At 41.1% G+C, this 20,647-nt stretch overlaps 2 long non-coding RNA genes across 4 annotated transcripts in view; both read left to right on the top strand.

Annotated features, from left to right (window-relative positions):
* The window catches only part of LOC143695212 (uncharacterized), a 33,963-nt gene extending 24,180 nt beyond the window's left edge, over positions 1-9,783 (top strand). For 2 of the 3 annotated variants that reach the window (XR_013184264.1, XR_013184265.1), the window contains one exon: positions 82-597. This is a non-coding gene — a long non-coding RNA (uncharacterized LOC143695212). Of the gene's footprint in view, positions 1-81; positions 598-9,736 lie in introns of those variants that run through there. The other variant, XR_013184266.1, reaches the window with a different exon arrangement.
* Positions 9,773-20,434, top strand: LOC143695213 (uncharacterized). Its single transcript, XR_013184268.1, has 3 exons — positions 9,773-9,895; positions 10,644-12,404; positions 18,729-20,434. It is a non-coding gene; the product is annotated as an uncharacterized LOC143695213 (long non-coding RNA).
* The last annotated feature ends 213 nt before the right edge of the window (positions 20,435-20,647 follow it).

Consider the following 20,647-nt stretch of genomic DNA (forward strand, 5'->3'; position numbering starts at 1 on the left):
TTGGGAGCCTTTTCCAAGGTTTCCGATCAAATCCTGGGTTTAATTCTGGGCCCAAAGTTCTGAGAGCTCTCTGCATTCCAGATTCCAGCACTGGCAGAGCTGGCAGTGCCCACACAGCTCTGAAGGACTGCAAACGTCACTGCAAAGTTTCTATCCCTGCTTTGATTTCGTGGAAGATTAATTCCACTCTGCAAGAGTGAGGTGAGAGATGAGCTGAGCTTCCAGCATAAACTCTGGGCATCTGAGGTGAGGTGAGGATTTAAGTGGTGTTAAACATTGTGGGCTCAGTTTGTCTGTGCAGAACCATGTGCTGCTGTGCTGTGTGAGAGGCTCTCCAGAACCTCCCAGGGTGCATCTTCCAAGGAGATTCCCAGCTTTATTCCAGTTCTATTATTTACATTATTACTATTACATCATTACTTTATCCCAGTTCTATTTATCCCAGTTCATTCCCAGCTTTATTCCAGTTCTGGGGCAGCATAAATTGCCTTTGTTGGAGAGAGCAGCATCTCCCACAAATGGCAGGGTCTCTGCCCATTTGTTGTGGTGTTGGGTCCCCAGGATGAGGTGAGAGATGAGAATTTGACTCCAAGTTCTCAGAAGGAAGATTTATTATACATTATATAATACATTACATTATATATAATATATAATATATAATATATAATATATAATATATAATATATAATATATAATATATAATATATAATATATTACGTATAATATATTACGTATTATATATTATATATTATATATTATAATATATGTTATGTACATATTATATATGATAGATAATATATAATAATATTATCTATTATCTATTATATAAGATATGAGATATACCTATAATATATATATAATATATATTATATTCTATTCTAAAACTATACTACAGAAAGAGAAAGGAGACCCCAGAAGGCCACATGAATGATAATAGAATTATAATAAAAACCCGTGACTGACCAGAGTCTGACACAGCTGGACTGTGATTGGTCATTAATTAAAAACAATTCACATGCTGGGTAAACAATTCTCCAGATCACGTTCCAGAGCAGCAAAACAGGGAGAAGCTGAGGCTTCTCATCTTCCCAGGGGAAGAAATCCTGGCAAAGGGATTTTTCAGAAAATATCACGGTGACACCCATTGTCTCCGGTTGGAGCCATCCCCACTCCCATCAATTGTTTCTGCTGCTCCCTGCTCAGGGCTGGTGGCAGCACAGGAAAAATGGGAGTGCAGAGGAGTCTATTTGCAGTGCAAACACATTTTGGGTAATTAAGCTGGAATTGTTTACTGCTGGTGTTGTTCTGAGGGAGAATAAGAATGAAACAAATGCGAGATGATCTCGGGTGTCGGGCAGCACCCGGTACTGCTTAAACTCCAGACAAAAAAATTATTATGTGTGATCACCAAAGGTAATTGTAATTTTGGATTAAATATGCCCAGGAAAAAAAAAAAAAAAGGAAAAAAGAAAAGAGCAATATATAATTAAAGGTGGCAAAGGCATACACTTAAAAGTTATTACCCAGCAAAATGAATGTTTCCAGTAGAGCCTTGTTTGGGCTCCCTTGTGTGAGTGGATTCTTCCCCCATGCATTGCACACACGCCTGCAATTTTTTAACTCAGAACCTGGGCTTTGTCTTGGACACCAAGATAATGTAATTCACCCAATGAGCAGAGGTTCAATATTTCATTTAATTCTTACTGTTAATTGCTGTTTGTCTGCCTGGCTTGCTGGGTCCCCCAGGGCTCTGGTGTGGGGAAGGAGCTGTTCATCACTGCATTGTCTGTGAGAGGCTCTCCTCAACACAATGCAGGGTGGCTCTCAAACATTCATTTGATTTATACCCTCTCATCCTGCTCCTTGGAGATGGAGGGCTACTATTTCCATTCCACAGATAAGAAAGTAAGAAACCAAAGACACTGAGGACAAAAGCTTTCACTATTTTCAGAAAACTGGAATTTTTTGCCTTCAAATCAATGCTCTGAATTTCCAGAACAGAAAAAAGTCCGGGTACTGGGGGAAAACCCATCATCACAGAACTGCTGATTTCCTGTGAGGAAGATTGCTTTAAAAAGTCTCAAAAAAAATCCAATCATTCTTTAAACTTATCAAATCATAAAGTTTTGGCTAAGCTTGCCTTCAGCTTGGCCTCCACAAGGAGCCAGGAGGAACTTGCCTGATCTCAGGCTGGCAGTGTGGCAGTAACACAATGCAGGTTCTGTTCCAGATGATCTCTCTGTTCTCTGCAGCCACAGCTCCTGCCAGCCTTGGATCACGAGTGAGAGAAGCAGATTTGCTCTTTTCAGGGCTCCACAACCTGGATGTCACTTTAAACACCAGGCTCAGCCATAATTTCTCTGTTTCATTTATTTTTCCTGGTTAGATTCACTCAATCTGTACCAAGAACAAACACCTTCAGGGTCTTTGCTCAGAACAGTGTGAAGAAACTCTGCTTGCATATTTATTCCTCCAGCAAATTAGCTCAAAAACCAAGAGAATTGCTGCTGAGACATTGCCACAATTATATGCAAGGTCTGCTAGACAGGAAAGCTGAGAAATCACCACAATGCCTGGGTTTTGTCCTCACTGTGAATCCTCCCCTGTCACCTGTTGGGATCCCAAAAGACATCTGTGGTTCTACAGAATATTTTCTAAGTCTACAACCTGAACTTTTGGAGTGTTTATTTGAGGGAAAACAATTCTTTGTTCATGTTTTTTCCCCTCTAAATACTTTCCCAAATCTCAAATTTATAAATTTTGTATGCATTAATAACTTGTTCTTTGTCAACATGCTTAGAAAAGATTCCTTGACAAACAAATTTCTTAGGCATGACAGTGCAGCTCTTAATTAAAAATATAATTCAGGCAGCAAGAAGCCAGAGACAGCCAGTGGAACAATTTTTCATTGAAGAATGAGAGAAAAAAATACAGTCAGTGATATAATTTGAGCTTTTCTAACTCTTTTCTGCTACACAGTTTGATTGTTAATTTTAGATGAATAGAGAATTAAATGCTTTTGAGGATGTGAAAAGCCTGCAATCTCTTTCTTCTTTGTCCACCTTTGCTGAAGTTATTAATTATATATTATCTTTTTTAAATGTAACATTTCCTCCTAATTAAACTCTTCCAAAGGTAAGGAGGTATTCTTGTTTTTATAGATCGTAACAATTGATATGGGGATTGGGCTAAAAGTGGTTTTGTAAAATATTAGATTGTCTTCAGACCAGAGGGGAGCCTGTTCTGCTTTACATATGAAGGAAAAAAACCCCAAATTTACAAATCAGAGTTCAAAATTTCACCATTATATGAATATAGAGGGGGAAATGGGACAAGCAGGCCCATTCCCAGGCATTCCTTTTGCTGGCATTTCTCCAGCTATGTAATTTGGAATAATTCCAGCATTTATATTTTAAAAAAGCAAACCAAACAAACCAAAGCCATCTCTGTGCTACCATCCCAGCCTGTTTCCATTCCAGCAGAGGAGAGCCATCATTAATGAGTGATTATCCACAGCACTGGCACAGAACACCTTGCCCATGGTTGCAAAGGAAATTGCTTTGTTGAATTCGCCATGGAGGTGGCTCAGATCAATGGGCTTTGATTTGGAATTGTTATCCAGGATCTCTATAATTTATTAATGCAGTTGTTTGATAGGTGATGGCTTCTGGAGAGGGGATAATGCAGTCATTCCCCAGGATGTGACTGCTCAGCCAAACGAGCAAAACTGAGCCTTAAAATTGGGTAAATAGTGCTGGAGAGCAATGATTGCACAACTCCCTTTGTCATATTTGCTCAGATCTCAGATAATCCTGAGAGCAACACTGTACTTACACAACTAACAGAGAAGTCAGGTTTTCCCTAAAACACTCCATTAAATCCTTTCTTTTGTCATTGTCTTGCATTTAGTCCATGGCTTGGGAGGAAATGTCTTGCCTGTTTGCACAAATGTAAATTATTTTCAGTGCATGTGTAAAATTGCTCAGCTGATTTGAAATAACAGGATCTGCACAAGCCAAGTGAGCAGTTGATGTTCCAGTGATCATTATTTTCTACCCAGTTGCCTACTGTGAATGTAAGTCTTCATTGGTGACACATATATCTATAGGAATGCAGAGAAATAGAGAGTAATTTTTTTTTCCTTTATTCTTTCCGAATTTCTCTAGAAATTAGGGTCAAGAGCCCTTTGTGATGGTCGTAATGGAGGCTAATATATGGCTTCCTTTGATAGGAATGTGTTTATTCCCCTATATTTTCTTTCTAAGCTGAAATGAAAAAACCTCTAACAAACAACAACAGCAAATCAAACCAAACAGACAAAAAAAGGACCCCAAAGCCAAACAAAACAAACAAAAAAAACTAAAACTCCAAAACCACACCAAACAAACAACAGCAAAAAAACCAAACCAAAAGAAGAAAACCACACCAAACCCCCAAACAAACTAAAAAAACCCCACATCTGCATTTGATAAAAGTAAAAAAAATATCCTGCTGCTGCCCAGTCAATCTTTAAATTCATTAAGAAACCTCTTGTTCTAATTAAAGTTACACCACATAGAAATGAATAGAAATAACTCATCTGGTAACGAAGATCTCTTCCTTGTTTGCTCACAAGACACAAAGTTCACTGCACAGAATTGCAGAATTCCTCCCTCTGCATTTTTTGCTGTCACAGATGCCATAGAAGCCTTTTATACCAAGGGACTGTAACATATCTTTGCCCCAAAAATTGCATTAAATTGCATTATACCAATGCTTTGCTGAATGGACCCAGACTCTTGGAGATTCTGAGGTAAAAAGTGACTGATTTTTACCTGATGCATTCAGCAGTTCTGTTGGCATGTTGTCCATTGCTTCAGGGTTTGTTTTTCCTTCTTCTTCTTTCCTTTCCTCCCCTCTTTTTTCTGCTGTTTTTACCTTTGATCTAACTGGGAAAAGTCTCTGCCTGACCCAGATCTTCTCCACAAACTGTGAGATCCACTGGACGTGCAGAAGGGCTCTCCCCAGCATTCCTTCCAGCAGTAAATGCAGACATTTCCCACTCTCTTGCTTTAACAAGTCAGAGTTTTGGCTTGGATGAGTTGGTAGAAGCCTCCTCAGCCCAGTGAGTTTTTCTTTTTACCTGGAACTAAAAAAACCCCGGGTTTTTCACTGCAGGCCCTGTTGGGGCAGTGCCTTGGGAGGATGAAAGCTTTGTCTAACCCCAAAAATGGCCTCACCTGGTATTGCTGCTGCTTGGCACCATGGAAGTTTAGAAAACTTTATTCCCAGAAGGACCAGAAAAAGCTTTTTGCTAATATGGCTTTTCCCATCTTTCTCTCTGCATCCTCTTTTTCTGTTTTTCCCAAGTCCTTTTTCTGTCTGATAATTTCAGCAGGTCAAGCTGAGGTTTGCTGGTCTCTGACTTGGATCAATACATTTCCCTACCAAAAATAAGCTGGTTTTTCTTCTATTTTCAAATCAATACCCTAAAGTCTGAAAAATAGTTAAGCAAGATCAAACCCATGGCATTTAAACAATCCCACCACAATAGACTTGTGTTCATGTTTAGAGATAAAACTGCTGCTTACCTTGACTTGGAGTTCAGGGGCCTTTATTTCAAATACGATTCTTTCAATAAGTTTACACAACATTTACAAAAAAATAAAATGCTCCTGCTTTGTGGGTTTGGGTTTTATTTTGGTTTTTTTGGGGTGTTGTTTTTTTGTTTTGGAGTGGGGTTTTTTTGGTTTTTTTGGGTTTTTTTGTGGGGCTTTTTTTTGTTATTGTTGTTGGGTTTTTGTTTTGTTTGTTTGTTTAGTTGGTTGGTTTTTTTTAATTCTGTCTTTATATAAGCTACTTTTTTTCCCCACTTTTAACTTTTTTTTTCCAAGTGCAGAAAACACTTTCAAAGCCACCCCAGGGAAAGCTCTAAGCCAGAGGACATACAGCATTTTCACTTTTTTATGCTTCAGGCTAAGGTAGTTTGACTGATCCATCATCTGAGCAGTAGGCAGAGCATAAATCATGTATGAAATGTCAGCTGAAATGTTAGTGCACCTTCATGTCATTAATTGCATTTTTTTAATCTTCTGTCTGTACCATCCACAGGAATTCCCCAGCACAAGCACAGTTGCAAGTATAAAACTTCAGAGGGTTTGGTTTGGTTGTGGTTGCTTTTGTTTTGTTGGTTCCTTTCTCTTTTGGAGGGGGAATGTTTGGGGATTTTTGTTTGTTTGGGTTTCTCAGTGGTACAAAAGTTGAAGAGAGACTTGTAAGGGCCTTTTTATGGCTGCTGTGCAAGGTTTGGTCAAAATCTCTTCTTCTAGACAGAAAATCTGGGTAAGATCCTGAAGTACAATGGAATTCCAATGGAATTCCACCAGCCAGCAGAATTTGGCCACTATTTTTAATCAGGAAATGCAGCATATCTTCCCTCAGAACCATTTAAATTCCTGTAAATGGATCTCAAAAGATACTCCAGTCCTGATGAAAATAAATGCAATATTTGATCTTCCTCCTTTGTGCGTGAGAGGACAGAAAAATCAGGTAAGAAACTGAAGTTATTTTCAGAATTTTGTGTGATATTCACAGTCTGTGAATATTCACAATTTGCTGTGGAATCCAGAATTTTCTCAGAGGATGTGGAGCCCGGTTGGGTTTGGCTGCACGGCAGAATTTGGGTATTTTACAAACATAACAGACTTCTGTTGCTTTGAACATTTTCTGCTGCATCTTGGGAACCAAACAAATGAAATTATCTCTCTGCTGGGAGTAATGCAGGTTTTTTGTCTGGACAATCGCCTGAATTCCCATATTTCTCCAGATGTGATGTCACTGGATGGACTCTTCCTTTTCTCTGTGACCTAATGTCTGCCGCCTTCAGCTGTGGAGCTAAAATGTTTCCAGTATTTTCTTTTGGAGTTATATTTGTCCTCTTTCTTGCCTATTGCTTTTATTAATATTAAATGTAGCATAAATTCATTGCTGCTTCAGAATGCCTGAAATTGAATTTACTGTTCCAATATTAATACAATTATTAACTTCCTTCTGGAAACTCTCCATCCCAAATCCAAGTTACTGTTGCATATTCTGCTGGCCACGATGCCCCCCTGTTCCTTTGCTATTAATACAAAAGTTTTTATGCTTTTTCTTTACCTAGGTGCTTTCCAGATAAATGTAACCTTTTTCCTTAATTAAATTCTCAGACTGAAGAATTTATTATTATTTTTATTCTTGGCACTAGCCCTGGGAAAGCAGAGACTTTGTGAGGAAACTCTTTCATTTTTCACTGCATGAGCTCATTCACTGACCTGCACTCTGCTGAACTATGTTAATTTTCCTTATCAGCCTGCCATAGAAAGATAAACTGAGGTGTTTATCAAAATAAAATTTTGTGAAGGTTACATTTTCATCCTCAGCTCCTTAACTTTATCCCCTCAGACAAAATGAAGCAATCTCCAAGTGCACAGGTTAAAGCAGAAAAGTGGCCCTTTCCCACTGCCAGAGATTTTCAGAATAAATGAGAATTATTCCCGCTCTTTGCATCCCTCTGGATCTCTGGAATGCTGTTATTCCCTCATTCCATCTTGCTATTTGTATAAATGTCTCATTTTAATTAAGCCCATAAGCACAGAATTTGCCTTTTCTGATTTTGTGGCTGTTTCAAAAACACTAATTTTATTGAACCTCAGGCCTTTAGTTACCTGGATTTTTTTTTTTTCACTCCAGTTCATTTCCTTGATAAGAATCAAAATACTTTCTGTTTCTACTGATGTTAAATTTTATTTTTAAAAAAATACTAAGAGCCTGAATTCCTACTTGAACCGGAAGGTACTCTATCACTCAAATATATTAAAGCTGATTAAAACAAGCTTGAGGGGAAAAAGAAAATAAGAATCAAACCTATCATTTTTGAAAATTTAGCCTCCTAATTTGAATTATATCAGAGAATGAATAAAGATAGTGACTTTCCAGAGACTTTGATATAAAGGCTGCTCAATACTTTAAAAGGCATTCCAGTCCATGGTTCAGATAAGCAAAAGGCAAAGGAGACTGGAATTGCAAACCAATGATTTTTTCAGTCTCAGGAATTGAGTAGTAATCAATTCCCTTTAAACACAACTGAAATCACATTTGCAATCTGATTTTTATTTTTTAGCTGCTGCCTAAGAGCATTTGCCGTAGTTCTGTTGGAAAAGCATTATGATGAGTCCAAATGCAGATTTTTTTCCCAGAAAAATATTTCAATTCACGATTTTAAGAGGGGAAAAATAAATTCTGTGCTTTCATTTGCTGTTTTTCTCCTTAAATAATATTTATAAAGGTTAGGGGATATATTGTCCTTTCTTTAATTATCAAATGATTAATTTGTCCAAGTAGTCTGCAATATTTCTTAGCCCAAAGTAATAAACTCACAGATTGTTGAGCAGCCAAGGCAGTTGCAGATGCATTTTTTTTCCCAGAGTAGCTCTCAGCCATTTAAAAACTCAATAGTTGAGCTGAACTTCTATTGTAATTCCATCACAGTTATTTAGCTAAAAGAAGCAATTCCAGAATTTTCAGACAGGCCCATGATAGCAATGTATAATCCTTAAAATTGTGACACTGATATTACTTTAGACCTTTTTATGGCAAGATTAAAAGGGCTTTAATACCTTTCTCTCACAAAGTGGTGTGGAAATACTGTCTTCTCTGGTTCCTGAAATAGCTGCTCAGGCTTGCAATCATTTAAAAATATTATCTGGGGAGTTTGCAGGGCACAAAAGTTAAAAGATAAATTGTGCTGCTCCTCCAAATGTTAGGATATGCATGCTAATCTGACATTTCTGAGCAAGGGATGGAATAAAAACCTCCTGGAGTAGGACAGAGGCTGCTGGACAATGGGTGCTCATTAAGAAACCACCAGCATGTGATGAACAACTACATATACCTGCAAAATCTTTAGAATTCAAATGATGTTTAAGAATCAGGAGAAACATTTGAGGATCCATTCATGTGCACGTGTAACGATCCTCACATCGAAAGCCACAACGGTACACACCTTCCAAATAGTTCCATTGTTGTCATTGTTTTTAATTTCCTCTGTTAATTCTTCTCAAGAACTGCAGGGAGATCGCTGAATATTGAAGGAAAGGAAGGAATTCCAGGATTTTTTGTTTCTGCTTCTTGAGTGGTGTCAGGATGTGGAAGAGCTCTTTAAAACAGCCAGGACAGTGTTAAGCTCTTGATGGAAATACAGCAGCTCTATCCCTTCTCTGGAGATCCCTTTGAAACTCTCATCTGCATTTCAAGTCTGATAAAATCATCTTTGTGTGCTGGAAGTCAGTTAAGGCACAGAAAATCCTGCTGCAAAATCGCTGATCTGGTGTGATCCCTGCTTGTTCACTGGGAGCTGCTCTGGCAGGCTGAGCAATCAGAAACCCCCGTGTTTGTGAGCCCCAGATCCACCCCAGACAGGGCTGCAGGGTTTGTGTGCATCCTGCCTGTGCTCATCACCATGCTGTTATTGCCTAATTGCTGTTAGTTCCTTCTTCACTACATGCATTGCTTTGCTCTTGGTGTTTTCTCCTGCTCATAAAACCAAAGAATGTAAGAAATAGCAACTTATGTTGATATCTTATATTTCTCTATGCAATTTTGCAAAACAGAACTGATCAATGTTTTATTTTCACATCAGGACCTGTTCTTCACCTCCAGGATTTTGAGAAAATCCTCCAGTCCCTGCGGGGACCTGGAATTGTTTGTGTTTTAACAGGTACAAAGTCCAGGTGGGCTTTAATGCAGAATGTGAAACTCCATCAAAATGCTGATTGCTCCACAAGCAGAGAAGACACACAGATGTGGACTGCACAGAGATTCCAACCCTCGTGCTTCACCCACAGAACACTGTGGACTTTGGGTTTCTTCATGGCAGGTTTGTGGACTTTGGGTTTCTTCATGGGTGTGGGAATCAGGGATGTTGTAGAACTTTTGTTGGATGATAGCTTGAGTGAAATATGGGGTGTGGTCCAATGTGTGTCTGACAAAGTTGTCAATCCAATTAAAAACCCCCAAAAATGCCAAAGCTGTGTAAGGAGAGGGAGCCCTGCAGAGCCCCAGGAGCTCAGGTGAGATGGAGTCACCTCTGGCTGAGGAAGCACCCGAGACCACAGCCCTGGGTCCTGCTGGCCCTGGGTGCTGCTGGCCCTGGCTCCTGCTGGCCCTGGGTGCTGCTGGCCCTGGCTCCTGCTGGCCCTGGGTGCTGCTGGCCCTGGGTGCTGCTGGCCCTGGCCCCTGCTGGCCCTGGCCCCTGCTGGCCCTGGCCCCTGCTGGCCCTGGGTGCTGCTGGCCCTGGGTGCTGCTGGCCCTGGGTGCTGCTGGCCCTGGGTGCTGCTGGCCCTGGCTCCTGCTGGCCCTGGGTGCTGCTCCTGGTGCTCCTCAGGTCTCTGCCAGCTCTGGGTCTCTACTGAAATCAATTTGTGCTCCTTGGGCACTCCAGAGTGAGGGATGGAACCCCTGCACCCCTGAGGCTGCCTGGAATCTCTGCATGGGCTGTCAAAGGCTCATTTGACCCATGAGCTATTTCAATGTCGATCTAAATGATATCCTCAAAGTGCGATTTCAGAAAGGTTTTTTCTCATTCCTTTTTTTTTTTTTTTCCCTTTCTTTAACTTTTTTCTCAGCCTGTAGATGGAATTGCAGGAGCAGAAGCAGGGGCTCTTCCTGGCCAGGAATTAGGAGCTGTTGGGTCACTTTCTGTGGAGTCCCACCCCATTCACTCCCAGCTGAGAGCTCAGCTGGATGCTGGAGTTTAACCTGGTTTCCAGCGACCAAAGCAACGTTTGCATGCAAGCCTGACTTAAACAGACAGAAGATAATTGGGTTTAATAAGCACGAGTGAAACGAGGTGTTGGAGGCTCTGTGGTGAGAGCACAAACAAACCCTGGAGAGAACAATGGCAGGATTGAGCACGAACTGCACCCTCCCAGCCGCAGCTCTGCCGCTCAGCCCCTGAGCAAAATTAAGCCCAAATTTAACCAGAGCTTTCTAAAAAGCAGGTATCAGTTTGATTAATCTTTGCTCTTCTCTGGTTTTTAACCATGACAAGAAAATGCATCAGATATGCTGTCAGAAAACGCTGTCAATGAAACTTCCAGTGTTGTTGCTCTTGTTTACCAAAGAATTTTTTTTTCCTTTTTGCATTTTAGGTATTTAACAGCTTAAAACACTTCCCCAGTGAAGCATACACAGATTAATATTTCATTACAAGAACTTTATTCCATCACATTCTATCTTTTTTTAAAAAACCCCAAAACAAAGGATGCCATTTTCCTCTCCTTCTGTAAAAATAGAAACAAGAGGAATTGGGGCTCTCTACCCCACCTGAAAACAAAGGTGTGCTTAGCTTCGAGGCCAGTAGCAAGTATGAGGATAAATAAATTTATTAGCAATGCAGTGATGCTCTACCATCCTCTAAGCAAAGGAAGGGCTCTGTTTCACTGTGCTGGTGGATTTATTTTGACTGGTTCCTCTAATCTGTGCTGAAACTCCCCCTATATTAACATTCCCGAGTCTGGAAGCAACAAGTTTCATTGTTAAAGTTTGTGTTTTGTTGAGGGCCAGGTGCCAAATGAAGAATTATCAATTTTTGTCGCTCCCTGTCATGGAGGCCATGCCACTCATGGCTTACAGGCTTTGATAAAAACCTGCTGGATTTTGTGCCCACCAGAAATAAAAACTTCTCAAGTTTAGCTGTAAGGAAATAACTCCACACGTTTTTACTTTTCTATGCTACTGTTGCTTGTTCTGTATCACTATTTTACTTTTCCTATATGAATAACCTGTAATGCACAAAGGATTGAAAAGCACAGAATGGATTTCTGTCCTAAAGCAAGGATGTTTTCGATTTTCTTCTCTTTCCATTTTCTAAAAATTCAATTGCTTTCTGTTTGCCTTTGAGCTGATGTTTTTGTAGAATTGTCTATCATAATTCCAGCAACATATTTCTATGCAGCTTGGTCAGAGCCCAGCATTGTAAATGCAAATTAAGATTTTTTTTTTCCCCCTCATTGTGCATTGTTTTTATGTCTATCAACATCACATTGTAGCTGACATTTTATTGCCACTTTCTCAAACTTGCAATAAAATCTCATTTTATTAACATCATTAGATGAGAAACAGAAAATTTGGTAACTCAGTAAAGTTTTATTTCCATTTTTTTCTGAATACAGGACCCAGTACAAACCTCCTCCACAGTAAAAGTTAACCTAGAACCCCAAACAACTTTATTTAGAAACCTTCAGCAAGGTTTTCCAAGCCCTTTGGCATGGTGTTATTAATCACAAAATCTTCTCTTCTTCTCTGATCATCTTATCTGGACTTGCTTCATTTCTTGTCTCCTTCTCTGAGCCAGAATCTGCTGATTGGACGCCAGCTCTACGTCAGTAAGTTTGCAAAAATATTCGAGTGGCAATGTGCTAATCCTGAATGTGTAAATGCAGTGCAGGATATAGCACCAAATAACACAGGAGGGTTGGAACAGGAACTGCCCCTGCCAAATGCACCACGGCAAAAAACCTAAAATAAATAACTAAAAATCTAATATAAATAGCTTTCTTTGCTTAGGAAGAGTATGTTTTGCAAACCAGAAGAGTCCAAAGATAATTATAGAAAAATAATAACAATATTTAGGTTTGCATTTATCATAAAAGAACAGGAGCAGATCACCATTGAAAAGCCTTGGAAAATACCTCCTGAAAATGTGCTGTAGTGGTTTTGTACAGAAAGTTCTGTAGAATATCCTTTATTCCTGAGCCAAGTGGAAGAATTACTGAGAAAGATTTCTCTAAGAGTTTGTGTGCCTTTCCATATGCCACAGTTTAACAGACACTAGCAGGTCTGTTTGTATCATCATTTTTTTCTCTTTAGAAAAAGAAAAAAAAATTGCTCTTTGCTAGTTTTCATATGTTCCCTAAAGATTTTCATCTTGCAAATAAAAGAGCTTAATTATTTCCACAATGGAAGGATTAGTGTTCCCATGAGCAGATTCTTTCTGTTTAAAAGTCATTGTAGGTGTAATAAAATGCAAGCAGTTCATGACCAATGCAGCTGCTTCACAAATTACTGGAGTTCAAAAAATAAGGGAATAATTAAAAAAAAAACCAACACCCAGCCAAACAACAAGAGAAAAGAGATTTTTAAAAGAGAGGATTAAGAATAAAACTAAACAAGCCTAGTGCCATCAGGTCAAATTAGTGGAGAAAAGTGTAATACAATAGCTGACACCCAAATAAGCCTTAATGTCCCTGTGGTTTTTCACAAGAGGCTTTGGGGGTGTTACATAACAGCTGCCAGGAGAGTTCCCATCTACTGAATGCCTTTATATTGCATTATATTTTATTCCATATTGACCCATGGATTTGGGATTCTCTGGAACCTCTGAGTGCAGCCAGTTCAGGCTTTACCCTCTGCATGGACCAGGGCAGTGCTCAGCTCATGTGTGGGTACCCAGGACATTGCTCTGGCTGCCCTGGGTGATTTGAGACCCTGCCATGGAGTCAAAACCACCTGTGCCTTGGATTTTAGCCCATGGAAACAATTCCCAACTTTGTGTGAGGATTTACAAGCCACAAGAGTTTGAGTAGAATGATGGTGAATTTTTTACAGGGTGGAAAAGTAGAATTTTGGGGATTTAGAATGGGGGTTCAAGAGGCAAGATGGAGGAATCCGGGCATGTCCTGTCCTTCTTCTTCTTGTCCTCCATCTTCTGCTGTGATGGTGACACTTCTGGATTGGTTTAGAGTAGAGACAGAGTGTCTGACATAGGGGATAGGTATTGGAAAATTATTGTAAATAAAGCACAGGTAGCTCATGGTATAAAAACCCAACACCACCCCAAGGGCAGGGACTGTGCCACAGCCCAACCTGCTGGACAGACCTCAGCAGGCCAGAGAGAGAATGGAACAGGTAAGAGAAGATAAACAACCTTGAGAAGCAGAGCCAAGGAATCTCCACTTCTTCTTCAGTCGCGGGGCTGGGAAAAAGGAGACTTTTAATACCTGGGGGTCATCTCAGCACAGAAAACTGAGAGTCATGGACAGAAGTTACCCAGTGAATGTGGCACCAAAGCAGGGCAGCAGCTCTGGCTGTCCCCAAAGCTCTGTTTGTGCTGTTCTAAAGGAGAAGCCTGATGGATCCAAGGAGTTTCCCAGAGCTCCCCAGAGCAGCAGAGCTGGGGGCACAGTGAGCTTGGCTCCCACCATCCCTGCCTGCCTGCAGGGCTCTGCTGCACCGACAGGCTGAGGGACAGAGTACTCAGTGTGGGGACTGCAGAGCTTCCCTCTCCTTCCCGTCATTGCTCCACAGTCCCTCCCTGCTGATGCAGGAGCTCTCTTCATGGCTGGGAGACTCTCACAGCTTTAAACTGCTCCTGTGTTTTCTGGGGACTTCACAAGTTCCCAGAGCAATTTAAACTCAGTGTGGTAAAGGAGGCCTTAAAAGTCCCCTTCCTTTTTCTTACCTTTTAGGAAGTGGCATCAAACTGTCCTTTCAAAATGAGTCTGCATTTATGATTCAGTGCTGTGCAGCAGCCCGAGGCCCAGCCCAGATAAGCTGCTATAAATCATTCATAGCAGGGAGATAATAACACTCCTATTTAAGATCCAGGTTTATATTATGTATGTTTATAAAACAGAAATAGGTGTCTCTGATGGAGCACCAATATCCCAGCCTATTTTGGGAAGTCTTTTCTGTGACTTATGTAGTCTTTGATCAGTTTTTACCGGTGTTCAGTGAACAACTTCATGTTTGCTTATCTGAGGTTTTTTTAAAGTATTTATAATTAAAGTAAATCTAGTATGTTGGAGCAATAGACTAGTGGAATTTGCCATTGTGGAAACACTACTTTAAAATGCTGAATTTTGTCTTCTGAAACTATAAATATGTGCATAAAGGGGTGGTTTATGTTATAACTGGTCCAATTTAACTGACACAAAAAGATGCAGTCGTGCCACCAGTTCCTCCTTGTCCCTCTCTTTCCTCTATTACATTATATTTAGCAGCCATGCAAAATATGAAACAGAAACAACTGGAAGCTGATGTTACAACTCCCCCCAAGCTCTGGTTTTCCCTCAGCTGAGTGACCTGAACTGGTTTAATCTCTCCCACTGAATGTGATGCACTGCAGGTGTCAGGGGGAAGGGAACTCGTGTCTGCCCATGGAAGTTTCCAGTTCCCTGAGTTTGTGTACGCTGGGCAATCATGCTCTGAATGCCTGGCCTGCCAGTTACCTGAGTTTGGGTACACTGGGCAATCATGCTCTGAATTCCTGGCCTGCCAGTTACCTGAGTTTGGGTATGCTGGGCAATCATGCTCTGAATGCCTGGCCTGCCAGTTTACCTGAGTTTGGGTACACTGGGCAATCATGCTCTGAATTCCTGGCCTGCCAGTTACCTGAGTTTGGGTACACTGGGCAATCATGCTCTGAATTCCTGGCCTGCCAGTTACCTGAGTTTGGGTACACTGGGCAATCATGCTCTGAATTCCTGGCCTGCCAGTTACCTGAGTTTGGGTACACTGGGCAATCATGCTCTGAATTCCTGGCCTGCCAGTTACCTGAGTTTGGGTATGCTGGGCAATCATGCTCTGAATGCCTGGCCTGCCAGTTACCTGAGTTTGGATACAATGGCAATCATGCTCTGAATTCCTGGCCTGCCAGTTACCTGAGTTTGGGTATGCTGGGCAATCATGCTCTGAATGCCTGGCCTGCCAGTTACCTGAGTTTGGGTACACTGGGCAATCATGCTCTGAATGCCTGGCCTGCCAGTTACCTGAGTTTGGGTACACTGGGCAATCATGCTCTGAATGCCTGGCCTGCCAGTTACCTGAGTTTGGGTATGCTGGGCAATCATGCTCTGAATTCCTGGCCTGCCAGTTACCTGAGTTTGGATACAATGGCAATCATGCTCTGAATGCCTGGCCTGCCAGTTACCTGAGTTTGGGTACTCTGGGCAATCATGCTCTGAATGCCTGGCCTGCCAGTTACCTGAGTTTGGATACAATGGCAATCGTGCTCTGAATTCCTGGCCTGCCAGTTACCTGAGTTTGGATACAATGGCAATCATGCTCTGAATGCCTGGCCTGCCAGTTACCTGAGTTTGGATACAATGGCAATCGTGCTCTGAATTCCTGGCCTGCCAGTTACCTGAGTTTGGGTACACTGGGCAATCATGCTCTGAATTCCTGGCCTGCCAGTTACCTGAGTTTGGGTATGCTGGGCAATCATGCTCTGAATTCCTGGCCTGCCAGTTACCCGAGTTTGGGTACACTGGGCAATCATGCTCTGAATGCCTGGCCTGCCAGTTACCTGAGTTTGGGTACAATGGCAATCGTGCTCTGAATTCCTGGCCTGCCAGTTACCTGAGTTTGGATACACTGGGCAATCATGCTCTGAATTCCTGGCCTGCCAGCAGGCTCTGGCTCCCACTTGGAGCGTGTTTTGGACCACTCTCTTTAAAAGGTGGAGTGCAATTAGAGCATCTTAGCTGAGCCTCTGCACGGCCACATTTCACCTCCCCAGAAACCCTGGCAGTGCTCTGTGCTTTTGTGAAGTATTAGTGCTGGCATTAGGAGCAATTCCTGATTTATTATTATGTGTCACTTTAATTAACATGCTGTTTCACTCCCCCTTCCAGACTGTTAATGAAGATGTTAAATAAACAGGACCAAACAGTGATCCCTGCAGAGCTCCACCAGACACCTCCCACCAGCTTGATACATTGCCATTTTTCATTACCCTTTATTTGCACTCAGCCAGCCATTTTTAAATCCAAGTGACAGTCCTCCATGTCCAAGCCAATTTGAATTAATTTTGCGAGCAGAGATTTTGTAAGACACTACATCAAGTGTTTTACTCAGACCAGATATATTACACATGCTTTCATCCACTAATTTTCTAAAGCTATCAGAAAAAGCAATCAAGCTTTGAAGATTACTAGCACCCAGCCAGCTTTTTGCTGGTTTATTCACTTACAAAACCAATCTTGGCATTATTAAAGATTTGCCACTCCTTCAGCTGATGACTGATTTAAAACAATGCATCTTTCTAATCCATTACCTTCCCAAAATAACTTAGAGCCCTGATTATTCCTCCTAAGTGCTATTTTAGGGCTCTGTGGTGTGTGAGTTTAAATTGTGATTGGCAGACAGATATTTTTCTTGAAAAGGATCCGTGATTTCAGCAGCTTAGCTTATGTTTATTTTACATGCTTCCAGCTGTTAGCTTGTATCAGCAGTTATTCCTTATTCCCAGTATGAAAGCAAGCAGGTCCTGTGACACCTCTTTAATTATATCAGGGAAGGAACATCAGGCTGGCAGTAGAGGTAAAAAATACAGGATAGCAGGATTAGTCCTCACGAAACCAGATTTATTTCTTAGAGCAGAGGAACATGCCAGTCAAAATAAACTTTCTCTCCTTATTTAATATATCCCTTCTCTCTATGTTTTATTGCCTACTCATGCTATAAATTGTTATACTTACGACTTCTAGTCAGAGTTTGGGGGTTTTTTCCCCTCTTTTGGCTCGTTCATTCCTTATTCTTCTGTCCCCCTAAAGCTGGAACCATTTATTCACCACCTGCTCCCTTCCTGTGGTTGTGAAGGGCTGTGTTTGTTTTCCAGATGTGGTTTGGGGCACACAGAAATGTGGTGCCTGCAAGTTTCTGCAGACTCTTCAGTAAGATTGGGAAGGTTTCAGGTATTTTTCCCTCCTATAAACTCTGGGTTTTTTTACTGCTGCCCCCACTGAAACACTTTCTTTTTTTTTTTTGGCCAGTATCATTCAAATATAGTTCTTGGTTATTCCCTTACCTGGGGCTCAGTTCTGCCTCTACTTTGTTGATGGTGTTTTTACTGAAATGAGTCCAAAAAGTTTCCTGCTACATGTCTCTAAATTTTTCATGCTGTTAAGTCAGCTTGTTCAGGGTAAAATTTTCAAACTGGAATGTCACCCTCACAAAAATGCTGAGTGTTTTGCTGACTTCTGTGTGTTTATATCCTACAATGGGCGTTGAATTGTTTATTGAATGTGGGTTTTCTTTATTTCTTCACTCAATTTTATTTATCAAAATTATTGGTCTCTTGATTCAAGTCCTTCAGCTCCTGGTGGAATGACTAAATCAGAACACCCAGTGCTGAACTTCTTTGCATGTATGCATGTGTGCATGCAGGCAGAAAGCACATTGATTTTCCTCCCAAGGATAAGAGAAACAAAGGTCATAGCTGCTCATACTCTAATTTATGCAGGATTAATGCAGAGAATACAGCAGAGTTCACTTAATGAGGGTGAAACATGCAGATGAGTGAAGAAGTATCATTTTCAGTTTTGATTTCCCAGTTGAAAGAATATAAAATAATACAATAATGTAGAATACCTTTAAAAAGAATTCCTTTTCTTGATGAAGAGGTAAGCAGTAGTGTACAGTCCTGTTTTGTGCTGGAAACAAGGAGCTCAGGCCTCGTTTCCCTGCATTTTCTGCTTCCCCACTTGTGGGAAGCTGGGCCCACCTCCTGGGCTCTGGCCTTGGTGAGGCTGCACTTGTGGGACAGTGATGCTGTCCCACAGAAACATTTCTGTGCTAAGGCTCTCGTGGCTCTGCAGGCAGGCTGCTGGAGAAAATCCAGAGGCTTGTGTTAATCAGTGTCTGCAGTCCTTAAAAACAAAGCAATTGCTGATGAACTCAGAATGATAAGAAATGTCTGGTGTCTACAGCAAAGTGCCTGAAGAGCCCTCTCTCCACGGATTGACCTTCTGGAACTTCAATTGTGCATTTGCACTCACACTCAGCAGCGCTTCTGCAGCTCAAGATTGTGGTGTCAGCTGCCTTCCAGGACTCCCTTTTAGTCTCTCTTTTGCTTTTCCTCAGCACAGTGACAGAGACACAGAGCAGAAGAGTCAAAGCACAGGGAGAAAAAAGAACATTGGTGTTACTGGAGCAGAAAAAAAAGTCACTCCCGGTGTCTGTTTGGAGCACTCCCATTTGTATAGGCTGTTGTTGAAAATGAAGCTCTGCTCTTTAGGAGGGATTTATTGTGTCTAAATGGACAGGTATGGATTTACTGTGGGCTCGAGAGGCTAAAGTGAGTTTTGCTGCTGTGCATTCACGTGTCTGGCTCTGTGTCTCCTCTTGCTTGGTGACCTGCCCCATACCCAGGGCCCTGTTCTGTCACCTCATTCTGAGCCACTCTCGTTATTGATGGGCATCAAGCACACAAAAGTTCAGCCATAATTTCTCTCCTTGAAACTGGAATGGAGGCTTTGGAAACAGCTTCATTTTCAGCAATGTGCTGCATCTTGCACTCCAAGCAGAAATAAAAACGCCCATTTCGCTCTCTAAGTGACTTTAATCTCCAAATTTGGCACACTAACTCCTGAGAGGTTAACTGAATTTTCAGTTCACCAAACAGAAGTCCTTAAAATGTTTACTGGAGTTTTGCTCAGATTTTCTCATGTTTCATGGATTTTCTGAACTAGTTCAGCCCGATGTCAAGTTTTAAACAGCTGCCAGGCATCTGAGAGATAGAAAACTCCTGAACATTCAGCAGGAACTCTGCATTCATCAGGATCTGGGGAGTTTCAAAGACTGTTCACAGACACCCGCTGAATGTTGTTTTGGGAAGTTTCTTGACAATATTTTGTTGGAAAAAACCCAATCCACTCTGAAAAAAATGCTGAACTCTGCCTCTCTTTTTAAATGCAGACATCACAGCTATTCTTCTGTGCTCTCTCCTCATCTACAGCCAGTGCAAAAAGAAAAATAAAAATGGGGTCAAGGTGGGACCTTGTGTGCTAAGTCTGAAGTGAGAAAATAAAGTTCCATTTGAACCAGGTTCATGTTCTCCCTCCAAAGCTCTGCAAGGTGCTCCTGAGTCCTTTGTCTGAACTTCTTGGAGTAACACTGTTGGACTGGGAGGAAGGAATGTTATTCTCAGCTTTATTAAACATCTGTAATGCCTATTACTTAATTAAAGCCCAGCCTGATAGAAGCCCAGATTGTGTCTGCCTGATAAGAGATATTCTACAGTTCTCTTATGATGTGTTTGAGTTTTCCCTCTATTTCAGAAATCAGATGTTGAATTAATGAGCTTCTTCCTCCCCTCTGATTTCCAAAAGCAAAGAAAAGAACAATATTCATGTTGGCAAGAATTTCCTACAGTACTAAAATATATTTCTGCTGTGCTGGCTTTTCTGTATTTTTTCGTGCTTCTCTTTTGTTTCTAACAGAACTGGTTGCTTCCCCAAAATCTTATGAGAACTTTTAGACTGCAATCAATTTCCAGTGTCTTTATGAAAGCCAAGCTCTGTCATTATGTTCCCAGAGGGATGTACCAGTAAACCTGAATCTGGGGAATAAAATTGGAAGATTACTGTTTCTTGTCATGTATTTCTGTTTTATGGTGTTGAGTACACTGGAATGGCTTAGTAGGGACAAAAAACAACAGCAGGGAAGGGAAGAAGCTATTAATGTCCTATCAGAGCTGATAGGGCTTGATATAATTTAAAAAACCCCAAACTTGTGATATCTTCAGCAATTGTAATTTCAATTATTTGCTAGCTAAAGGCAACTTTCATTGCTCCAAGTTAGGAAATCATGTAAATAGACTAATTAATATAATTTGCCATGTGCTCCA

Source organism: Agelaius phoeniceus, chromosome 14 (assembly GCF_051311805.1).
Source record: "Agelaius phoeniceus isolate bAgePho1 chromosome 14, bAgePho1.hap1, whole genome shotgun sequence".
Taxonomy (NCBI): domain Eukaryota; kingdom Metazoa; phylum Chordata; class Aves; order Passeriformes; family Icteridae; genus Agelaius; species Agelaius phoeniceus.